Source organism: Metopolophium dirhodum, chromosome 5, assembly GCF_019925205.1.
Source record: "Metopolophium dirhodum isolate CAU chromosome 5, ASM1992520v1, whole genome shotgun sequence".
NCBI lineage: Eukaryota > Metazoa > Arthropoda > Insecta > Hemiptera > Aphididae > Metopolophium > Metopolophium dirhodum.
In genome coordinates, this window is record NC_083564.1 from 16,052,949 (window position 1) to 16,065,303 (window position 12,355).

At 30.9% G+C, this 12,355-nt stretch overlaps 3 long non-coding RNA genes across 3 annotated transcripts; 2 read left to right on the forward strand and 1 right to left on the reverse strand.

Moving 5' to 3' along the window:
- Positions 1 to 240: 240 nt before the first annotated feature.
- Positions 241 to 2,751, forward strand: LOC132945755 (uncharacterized). The gene is made up of 4 exons (XR_009664591.1): positions 241 to 887; positions 955 to 1,167; positions 1,229 to 1,585; positions 1,644 to 2,751. It is a non-coding gene; the product is annotated as an uncharacterized LOC132945755 (long non-coding RNA).
- Positions 2,752 to 2,872: 121 nt separating this feature from the next.
- Positions 2,873 to 5,807, reverse strand: LOC132945754 (uncharacterized). The gene is made up of 5 exons (XR_009664590.1): positions 5,356 to 5,807; positions 5,076 to 5,288; positions 4,657 to 5,013; positions 3,244 to 4,598; positions 2,873 to 3,187 (listed from the first exon to the last, which is right to left on the reverse strand). It is a non-coding gene; the product is annotated as an uncharacterized LOC132945754 (long non-coding RNA).
- Positions 5,758 to 9,290, forward strand: LOC132945756 (uncharacterized). Its single transcript, XR_009664592.1, has 4 exons — positions 5,758 to 5,855; positions 8,567 to 8,771; positions 8,859 to 9,098; positions 9,167 to 9,290. It is a non-coding gene; the product is annotated as an uncharacterized LOC132945756 (long non-coding RNA).
- The last annotated feature ends 3,065 nt before the right edge of the window (positions 9,291 to 12,355 follow it).

Here is a 12,355-nt window from a genome sequence, read left to right on the forward strand (position 1 = left end):
AATATATAATATATATATAGTAATAATTAAAAAATGTGTGATCTCAACAGTTCGTGGACAATGTTCTACATAGTAATAGAACTATATTACTAGATACGTAATGTTTATATTACGATTTATATTATATTTATATTTTTATTATATTGATACGATCTATGTTTGATAAATGAAGGTGTCAACATAAGGAAACTCTTATTGTATTATTATTATTACATACATAAGTTTTTTTTTTTATGTTTAGTTTCTAAATATATTTCCTTGCATGCAATTTGTATACCGCATCTAGAAAAGGTAACTATACAATCTTTCATTATACGTTTAAACTCGATTTTATAGTATTTTTAAAACAGGCGGCTTGAACACTTTACCATACGGATATTAACACACCCGATATATACAACAAACCGACGACCCTGTATTGCATTGTATAACTGTGATCGGTGGTGGCAGCGGCGGCGGCGGCGGCGTCGGCGACGGGTCTTAGGTAGGGATTTTTTGAATGAATGAATAGTCGCTATTCATTACTCCCCATAGTTGATGATATTTTGTCGTACCATATTATCCTATATCTCTCGATCGCTCTGTATCAATACTACGCACGTAATTTATTATCATATAACGTTTTAATTTTTCTTGTTCATTTATTTTTAAATGTTTAAATGCGAATAATGTTTTTTTGAAATTCGTATGCAAGTCAAATTTGATCGCTCACCGAAAAACACATCTCGAAATGTTTAAATCTCGACAATGTCCTTTGGGATTCACTTTGAAACGTAATCTAACTAGACACGAAAAAAATCACAACGCCTAGCGTATCCCGTGTATTAGGTGTGGTATTACGTTCAGTTATAAGGCCGGTCTCAATAAACATTTGAAAAATGTTCATGGTATGTATTTTTGTATCCACTTTAAATATTTATTATTATTATTATTATATTTAAAATGTTTTATCAGGTATAGTACAAATCGCGCCACACGTTTTTGTACCAGACTTACAGCCTGGTACATCATCCGTTCGTAAAGATTGCGTATCAACTGGACGAGATGAACAAAATGTCCGCTTATCACCCATTCGAGATAACGCGATGGATGAATTTTAGAGTAATGTGAATGAATGCTTGGAAGTTCTAGACACCGTTGAGAATCTCGGACTTTATAATTCTCAAGGTTAGCATTTTTTTTTTTTTATAAGCGTGCTATAAGCTAATTAGTTTTTTTTTTTTTAAAGATTCATACACTACGCTCGATAATGGCAAACGTGTCTCCAGTGCAAATACAACGTCGGCTGTTAGGCTAAAAAAATTACGTTTAAATCTCGTAAAGTCTTCAAGATTTACACAAATCTCTACATCATCAAATCATGCAATTACCTGATATTACGTGAAAAATACCGGGAAATTTAGACCTTCATTATGCAATACGTACCTATAATCTTAAACTTCAAACACCTAACTTCATACCAGTATTTTTTCATAATTTATCAAATTATGATGCACATTTTATTGTCACTCGTCTCGGGTATGATACAAACTCTATCTCGGTAATGATCCAACACAACCAAAATCATGGCTTGTTTATCAGGATTGTGAGTATAATTTAATATTTAATTTAATATTTAATTTATTATATTACTTAAATTATAGGTAACAACTTGTACGTGTTGGACACCGTAAAGTCACAAGTGTAGTTTAACAGTTCAAAGTTTCTATTGAAATCGTTGGGCTCAGAGAAAATAGAATTTGTACTCTCGTTCATGTATTCCAGTGTTCTGGGTTCGTTCAAAGACTCGTGTATACACACACACACACACAGCTTTCCAGTGGAGTGAGCGTTGCGAGGCTGGTTATCGTGTTTTTCATTTTCAACAAAAACGGTAACGTCGTTTTATACGCGGTCGTTTGATCGTCGTCGGCTTGGTTTATGTTCGGTCTTAACACTCGTCTCGGGTATGATACAAACTCTATCTCGGTAATGATCCAACACAACCAAAATCATGGCTTGTTTATCAGGATTGTGAGTATAATTTAATATTTAATTTAATATTTAATTTATTATATTACTTAAATTACAGGTAACAACTTGTACGTGTTGGACACCGTAAAGTCACAAGTGTAGTTTAACAGTTCAAAGTTTCTATTGAAATTAATGTATGAGTCATAAAACTTGAAATATATCTAATGCGATATGATTGATGGAATGATTTGCAGACTATAGTTATATGTAATTATTAAGATTTTCGATATTTTAGACATGTCCTTGACATAGAAATTATATTTGTATTAGATTTTATCGACATTAATATACCCAATATAATAATTTGGGAGAAATTAAGGTATTTTTATCAATTTTCACTAGAAAAAAAAATATATATATATATATTTCCATGATTGTGAAGGTAATATACAAGCGATTTCATGATTATTTTACAAAGTAAGCATATAGAATACCTAACCCATGAAAAGTATCAGTTATAAGCATCCATGTAGTATAGATATAACTGTATAAATAATAATAAACTCCTATTATTTTGTATAAAATAAATGCTGGGCCATCTGTGTAAGATATGCGTTAAAAATAATTGAAATATATATAAATGGTTTACTATATGATATCATAAGTGAAAGATTATCACAGCTTGACGTAGGTACATTTTATTTTGTTTTTGCTAATATGTGATGAAAATAACTATATAATATTATCTTTCTTGTTATCGAATACCATGGAATTTAAATATGATTTTGTAGGTATTATATTGCATTTAATTGTAGTATTAGTATTCACAGCGGCGTTGTGATATATTTCATGTATCTACTGTAAATATATAATAATTAATATATGTTTAAGAATTCAGGTATCAAATAAAATAGGTATATATTGAAAGTATTTTATACAAATTATTATTTGAAATAATCAATCGAGTCTATATGTATACATGAATGTTGTTTAAGTAAATATGTGTGCAAATGTATGTACGTGTGTATGTGTGTGTGTGTGTGTGTGTGTGTGTGTGTGTGTGTGTGTGTGTGTGTGTGTGTATGTATGTATGTATTAACTATTATATTATAGTGCAACGTGTAACATGGACGATCTTGTGGTAAGTCTGATGTATCCATTCGATCGAGTAAATTGAAATTATTCTCCAGGTCTTTGTAAAAATCATCGGTTTGAATATAGTATACCAGTGAATCTAAAATTACAATATAAATTAATATGTGAAAATTAGTATAGTTTGAAAACATTTACCCTGCGTACGACATCGTTTCGACGTTCTCGACCAAGACTTTTAATCTGTTGCGTAACCGCTGCCTCGTACGTTGTTACAACACTACATACAACGATAAGGTGAATTTTATCGGTGCGCTTTCAATATATACCTATTTTATTTGATACCTGAATTCTTAAACATATATTAATTATTATATATTTACAGTAGATACATGAAATATATCACAACGCCGCTGTGAATACTAATACTACAATTAAATGCAATATAATACCTACAAAATCATATTTAAATTCCATGGTATTCGATAACAAGAAAGATAATATTATATAGTTATTTTCATCACATATTAGCAAAAACAAAATAAAATGTACCTACGTCAAGCTGTGATAATCTTTCACTTATGATATCATATAGTAAACCATTTATATATATTTCAATTATTTTTAACGCATATCTTACACAGATGGCCCAGCATTTATTTTATACAAAATAATAGGAGTTTATTATTATTTATACAGTTATATCTATACTACATGGATGCTTATAACTGATACTTTTCATGGGTTAGGTATTCTATATGCTTACTTTGTAAAATAATCATGAAATCGCTTGTATATTACCTTCACAATCATGGAAATATATATATATATATTTTTTTTTCTAGTGAAAATTGATAAAAATACCTTAATTTCTCCCAAATTATTATATTAGGTATATTAATGTCGATAAAATCTAATACAAATATAATTTCTATGTCAAGGACATGTCTAAAATATCGAAAATCTTAATAATTACATATAACTATAGTCTGCAAATCATTCCATCAATCATATCGCATTAGATATATTTCAAGTTTTATGACTCATACATTAATTTCAATAGAAACTTTGAACTGTTAAACTACACTTGTGACTTTACGGTGTCCAACACGTACAAGTTGTTACCTGTAATTTAAGTAATATAATAAATTAAATATTAAATTAAATATTAAATTATACTCACAATCCTGATAAACAAGCCATGATTTTGGTTGTGTTGGATCATTACCGAGATAGAGTTTGTATCATACCCGAGACGAGTGTTAAGACCGAACATAAACCAAGCCGACGACGATCAAACGACCGCGTATAAAACGACGTTACCGTTTTTGTTGAAAATGAAAAACACGATAACCAGCCTCGCAACGCTCACTCCACTGGAAAGCTGTGTGTGTGTGTGTGTATACACGAGTCTTTGAACGAACCCAGAACACTGGAATACATGAACGAGAGTACAAATTCTATTTTCTCTGAGCCCAACGATTTCAATAGAAACTTTGAACTGTTAAACTACACTTGTGACTTTACGGTGTCCAACACGTACAAGTTGTTACCTATAATTTAAGTAATATAATAAATTAAATATTAAATTAAATATTAAATTATACTCACAATCCTGATAAACAAGCCATGATTTTGGTTGTGTTGGATCATTACCGAGATAGAGTTTGTATCATACCCGAGACGAGTGACAATAAAATGTGCATCATAATTTGATAAATTATGAAAAAATACTGGTATGAAGTTAGGTGTTTGAAGTTTAAGATTATAGGTACGTATTGCATAATGAAGGTCTAAATTTCCCGGTATTTTTCACGTAATATCAGGTAATTGCATGATTTGATGATGTAGAGATTTGTGTAAATCTTGAAGACTTTACGAGATTTAAACGTAATTTTTTTAGCCTAACAGCCGACGTTGTATTTGCACTGGAGACACGTTTGCCATTATCGAGCGTAGTGTATGAATCTTTAAAAAAAAAAAAACTAATTAGCTTATAGCACGCTTATAAAAAAAAAAAAAATGCTAACCTTGAGAATTATAAAGTCCGAGATTCTCAACGGTGTCTAGAACTTCCAAGCATTCATTCACATTACTCTAAAATTCATCCATCGCGTTATCTCGAATGGGTGATAAGCGGACATTTTGTTCATCTCGTCCAGTTGATACGCAATCTTTACGAACGGATGATGTACCAGGCTGTAAGTCTGGTACAAAAACGTGTGGCGCGATTTGTACTATACCTGATAAAACATTTTAAATATAATAATAATAATAATAAATATTTAAAGTGGATACAAAAATACATACCATGAACATTTTTCAAATGTTTATTGAGACCGGCCTTATAACTGAACGTAATACCACACCTAATACACGGGATACGCTAGGCGTTGTGATTTTTTTCGTGTCTAGTTAGATTACGTTTCAAAGTGAATCCCAAAGGACATTGTCGAGATTTAAACATTTCGAGATGTGTTTTTCGGTGAGCGATCAAATTTGACTTGCATACGAATTTCAAAAAAACATTATTCGCATTTAAACATTTAAAAATAAATGAACAAGAAAAATTAAAACGTTATATGATAATAAATTACGTGCGTAGTATTGATACAGAGCGATCGAGAGATATAGGATAATATGGTACGACAAAATATCATCAACTATGGGGAGTAATGAATAGCGACTATTCATTCATTCAAAAAATCCCTACCTAAGACCCGTCGCCGACGCCGCCGCCGCCGCCGCTGCCACCACCGATCACAGTTATACAATGCAATACAGGGTCGTCGGTTTGTTGTATATATCGGGTGTGTTAATATCCGTATGGTAAAGTGTTCAAGCCGCCTGTTTTAAAAATACTATAAAATCGAGTTTAAACGTATAATGAAAGATTGTATAGTTACCTTTTCTAGATGCGGTATACAAATTGCATGCAAGGAAATATATTTAGAAACTAAACATAAAAAAAAAAACTTATGTATGTAATAATAATAATACAATAAGAGTTTCCTTATGTTGACACCTTCATTTATCAAACATAGATCGTATCAATATAATAAAAATATAAATATAATATAAATCGTAATATAAACATTACGTATCTAGTAATATAGTTCTATTACTATGTAGAACATTGTCCACGAACTGTTGAGATCACACATTTTTTAATTATTACTATATATATATTATATATTAATGCGGAGGAAGATCTTAAACCTCTAGCCAACAAACTAGTGGTGTGTAGTTGTATGGTATAGCACATTTTCCTATCAGGTATGTAGCATGTGTTTGGATACATGTTTTTCAAATAAATCTCTAATTCATGTGCACCACTATTTTTGGATATGTACGTTGCACGTCCTAGGAAAATAGAAATATTGTATGCCTGTAGCAAAACTTTAGGTCGTATTACACATGTTATTCATCTCAAGTACTTCCTATATGATATGTTCCATTTGAAATAAATACGAAACATTTTCGATACTTAGCTTAATACAAACGTATTCAAGTTGATATATATATATACCTGAATATTATAAATATGTAAATACGTAAGGGGAGAAAAAAAAAGCGTGGTAAATAGTTATAAATAAGCGTTTATTAGTATATGTATAAACATCGTTTACTTATCTACAATTCACTTATCATGTTAAATATTCGAGACGTTAATAATTCTATTTCTGCTGCATCTAAGTCTACACGCATAAAACCTTGCATTTTTTTTAACTCATTCGTTCCTACCCATATCTGCAAGCGACGCCCACAAGTTTCGCATTTTTTAAATTCTCTTATTATACCTAGCATACCTGCAGACCTGCAGCGAAGTGTTATTCGAATTTGATTATATATAATATTTTTGTATATATGTATGTATGTATGTATACACGTGTATATACGTGTGTGTATGAGCGTTCATATGTAATTGAATGAATAAAGGACTATATGGAATATTGGAATCGTGTGTGTGTGTGTGTGTGTGTGTGTGTGTGTGATGTGATATGAAAGTATGTATCTATGCATGCATGCGTGTATGTATGATAAGGTATATAATATATATATATGTTGAGCTTGTGTGTGTGTGTGTGTGTTGTAAATATTATTATATAAGTTCAGAATGAAAACTGATGAGTACTGTATGGTGTTTAATAGTATATTATAGTTTGTATGTGTATGGTTATATCATATTTATATGATGCGTTTTATTGATATGTAAGTAATAAGTGTATAAATTGTATAATAATATGTTCAGGGGTTTGTGATAATGATGTGTGTATAATTGTTTAGATATATGTAAGTACCTATGTATATTATATGTAGACTATATTATAATATATTTGAATGTGTGTTTGTTTGAGATGTATAACGTGTGTGTATGTATGTATGAATATATAAGTTCATAATGAAAACTAAAGAGTACTGTATGGTGTTTCATAGTATATTATAGTTTGTATGTGTATGGTTATATCATATTTATATGATGCGTTTTATTGATATGTAAGTAATAAGTGTATAAATTGTATAATAATATGTTCAGGGGTTTGTGATAATGATGTGTGTATAATTGTTTAGATATATGTAAGTACCTATGTATATTATATGTAGACTATATTATAATATATTTGAATGTGTGTTTGTTTGAGATGTATAACGTGTGTGTATGTATGTATGAATATATAAGTTCATAATGAAAACTAAAGAGTACTGTATGGTGTGTAATACTATATTATAGTTTGTATGTGTATGGTTATATCATATTTATATGATGTGTTTTATTGATATGTAAGTAATAAGTATATAATATTATGGTATAATATTTGTATATAGGTATGTGTGATGTTGTAGGTACCTTATATTATATTATGAGCATAACGTATGTTCGTTTATATGTATGTATGTATGTATGTATGTATGTATGTATGTATGTATGTGTATGTGCGTTTGTGTGTGTGTGTGTGTGTGTGTGTGTGTATGTATGTATGTGTGTTTGTACGTATGTAAGTAGGTATAACTGATAACATAGATATGATAACGCGGTGGCGGGCTCGCGCGCGTTCGCGGCGGCCCTTTGTAAGGTATAGTGGCTGTGGTGGTGGTGGGGGAAATTATACATCTCGTACGTATGTGAACGATTGTCGTAAACACCAGTTAAATGAGATAGAATATACCTTGTAATCATAAGCGAGTAAGTTGCGCAGTGGTGTGGTTGTCGTATGGGAAGCGACCTGTTCGAGTTCGAATCCCGGTTCGGCAAAAAAATTTTTAAATTATTTTCCGCGGCTAATTGATAGGGAAGAGTGGCGGGGGGAATATCGTATAAGTGCGTGATTGATGGTGGGGGGTATATGAAGAGCGGGGTAGCGGGGGGAATGTCGTGTACGTATGTGATATGGGTTGAGCAACGGGTTTCGCGGGTTGAGCCATCAGGTATAGGGTTGAGCCAGCAGGTTGAGGTTCCAGAAATCTCTTTTTTATCCTACTTACTTTTTATAAATTTAATTTTTTAAATTTTTTAATTTAGATGGATGATCAAATTGATTGGATTGTTGTTGAGTTTAGTGATGATACTAGTATTGAAGTGGTACCTAACTTTTGGTTTAAAAATAATTCTCGTGCTTGGCCTAAAGCTTCTAAGCAAGCAAAGAGATATATCCAAAAACGAATTAAACCTATTACAAATGACTTCTTATTTTTTAAGTCTAGACAAATTGGACATAAAGTTCATAGTTAAGAAATTTTTATTTTGAAATTATTTTATTAAGATTATTATAATCTAGTGAATTGTAAACTAATTAATTTTGCAAAATCTTCAGGTTCATAAAGCGAAGCAAAAAAAAAATTACCCTTGGCTATGCGGAAATCTGACTTGTCAAGTGCTGATGAAATTATCGATTGGATGAGAAGAAGGAAGAAAAAATACCCTAATAGAGATCAAAGTTTGTCTCCTAATTTATAATTATACAATTGTGAAATCAACAAAATTAAAAGTTGAAAACTCAAAAAAAAAAACAAAATTATACAATCTTCTGAAAGCTGTCCTCCTCATTATAATGGTAATAGATTTTATTTTAAATTTTTTACTAATTAATTTGTAGTTTTATTTTTATAAAAAACTTTTTAGATATTTCTCAATCAATTCATTCAAAAGAGGAAAAAAATATTTTTGATATTTCTGATGACTCTGACTCTAATAATGATATAGTATACAATTCAGACAAAGATCATATTGACAAAGGCCAAAGTAATATTTGTTCACAATATTTCAAGATATTTGAATAGTTATATAAATATTTATCACATAAAAATGTAATACATAAAACAAATTATAACCTATTTCATATATTAAAAAAAGGAAAAAAAATTAAAACAACAAATTAATAAATGTATTAAAATAGTAAATTTTAAAAAGGAAATACCTACGTTATATAAAAGCAAATATTAAGTAATTTTATGTATTTTTTTAAGAAGTCTTACATCCTTTTGACTTGTGTATATATATTATACTAATGAATATTATGCCTGATACATACTTAAATTATTATCTATTAAATAAATATATTTTTTTATCTAGATTATAAAATCTAACTTAAACTCAAAACACAACATTTAAATTGGTTTTTTTATTTAAATTTGCTTATTGATTTTTATTTAAGCTCTATGTTGTAGCGGTTGCTATATTATAACATAGGTACACTAAGTTGTTATATATCTTTCACTAAATTTGATATTATACTATCATAAACAATTGTATTAAAACTATAGCTTTTTGTTTGATTAATCACCTCATTATTTTGGCTAAAAAAACATAACGTACTATCTAAAGTAATATGTTAGTCTATATTTAAACTTATGACAGTAACTTTTTAATTTTACATGTAACTCTAATAATGTTATTGATGGTGTTAATTGTTTAACACATGAAAAACATCTATCTTTATTAGATGAATCTATTGAAAATAGAGAACAGGTCATTTCATCTCCTGTTGGGACTTGGACAGTTGAAACATTTAACAGTGATACACAATTATTATACAAAACTAGTTCTGATCGCAATAGTATCAAAGTTAAAAAAAGTATTATTTATTGATGGAAGTATTGAAAACTCTGGTAATATAGTATTTACAATGTAGTTTATAATATAATATATTGTAAAACCGTGTAAAAAACAACACCGACAACTGGACATTTCCCTTGGAAATGCATAGAAAATTTGAAGTTATAATAACTAAACTCAGAATTGGACACACGAAAATTTCCCACAGTTTCCTAATGTCCAAAGAAGAACCCCCAATATGCTCAACCTGTGGTGTCCAAATAACCATCAGCCACATACTCACCGAATGCCGAACATATCACAACACCCGATCAAGCCTCAACCTGCCCGAATCACTTTCAGAAATACTAAACAATCACCCTCAATCCATCACCAACATCATTCAATTCATCATAGCCGCCAACCTTCAAAACCTAATTTAAACAATTCTTAGATTTAATACAATACTATACATGTAATTTTATTTTATACACTGTGAACCCAATGGCCCATGTTGCCGAGGGTGTAAATTCAATAAAAAAAAAAAAAAAATATATTGTAAAATGTGTGATTTAAAACCTCCATTTTACGACCTATATGACTAATAAAATGTAGAAATAAAATATTAATTTATTTTCCCTAATTGGCTGCCGATTTAAAAATAAATTTTAATTCACATATATTTTGTAACCCATGAAAAAACATTTATTTTCGTATAAATTATTATTGGTTTTCTTTTTTGTTCGAATACTATAGCAGGATCTGTTAACAAAGCTTGTACTTCAGCGTCTACAGTGTTTACAGCCAATACTTTAACTCAGCCACAAAATAGTAATATTTTATAAAACCAACCAAAAATAACTGATGGTGTGTGCACTATTTAGTTATATTATATAGTATCAGAATTTATTTTTATGTATACATAGTAGTTGTTTAGTAGTGTTAAATATATTATGGTGTGTTAGCTTTGTTAAAAAACAAATAAATCTCAAGGTGAGATGAGACAACACACGGTGACTACAAGTGCTGTTTACAACACTTATATCCTCCACACAATCACTATGTCAATTATAATATGTATAAATATATATACTGTGTATTGTATATTTGTATTTCCAATTAATAATTTTTGATTTAACAGTTTTTCAACGGTTTATTACTAATACTTTAGTAAATATGTAATACGATATATACATGACAGCATTTTAAGTATTGTACAATCAAATAGTATAAATATAAATACATTGATGATTAATAAAAATACATCAGCTAAAAATTTCATAAATCTAGATAATATATTCCTTATAAAAAGTCATAATGAATTAGAGCCATTGGAAACCAAAATGAAGGATGATGAAAACTTTAAAAATACATTGGTATACTATTTTTAATTCTTTAAATTATCCTGCAGAATTGCTTTACGGATGTTCACTGACATTTTGCTATCAGATTATTCACTCGGTTTGATCTCTCCCGCCAGGGACGCATCTTTGCTCATAGCTAATGCGAACCATCTATCGGTCAAGGTACTCATGAGGGATGTTCGGAGAAGTAATCACCCGACGCGACGTCTTAAGCGTATATGAGCTAGCGTCGGCCTTCTGTGATTCTCATCTCACGCACTTCAGCGAGACGTTCGTCAGAGACGCCATGATTGGATCTCGTGTCACCGGTTGATTCACGTAATCGACCGTAAATGGGACGATTGGCTCGGTGTTAGCAAACTTTCTAAGTCAGTATCCATCCGCCGGCGACGTGGACGCCCCGGCCATCGGCAAGCGCCGCGGTCCGTCAACCCCGCGACGCCCAGCGAAACACACAGGCCCCACCTCCTTGGCTGTGGTTTCGCTAGATTGACGTAAACACCAGTTAAATGAGATAGAATATACCTTGCAAACATAAGCGAGTAAGTTGCGCAGTGGTGTGTTTGTCGTTTAGGAAGCGACCGTTTGAGTTCGAATCCCGATTTGGCAAAACAATTTTTAAATTATTTTCCGTGGCTAATTGATAGGGAAGAGGGGCGGGGGGAATATCGTACAAGTGTGTGATTGTTGGTGGGGGGTATATGAAGAGCGGGGTAGCGGGGAGAATGTCGTGTACGTAACGTGTACGAGGTGTAGAGTTGTATAGATGTATGTGGGTTGTGCAACGGGTTTCACGGGTTGTGCCATCAGGTATAGGGTTGTGCCAGCAGGTTGTGGTTCCAGAAATCTCTTTTTTACCCTACTCAGAAGAATTCAATAAACAACTTAAACTTTCAACCAGTCTAATTATTTC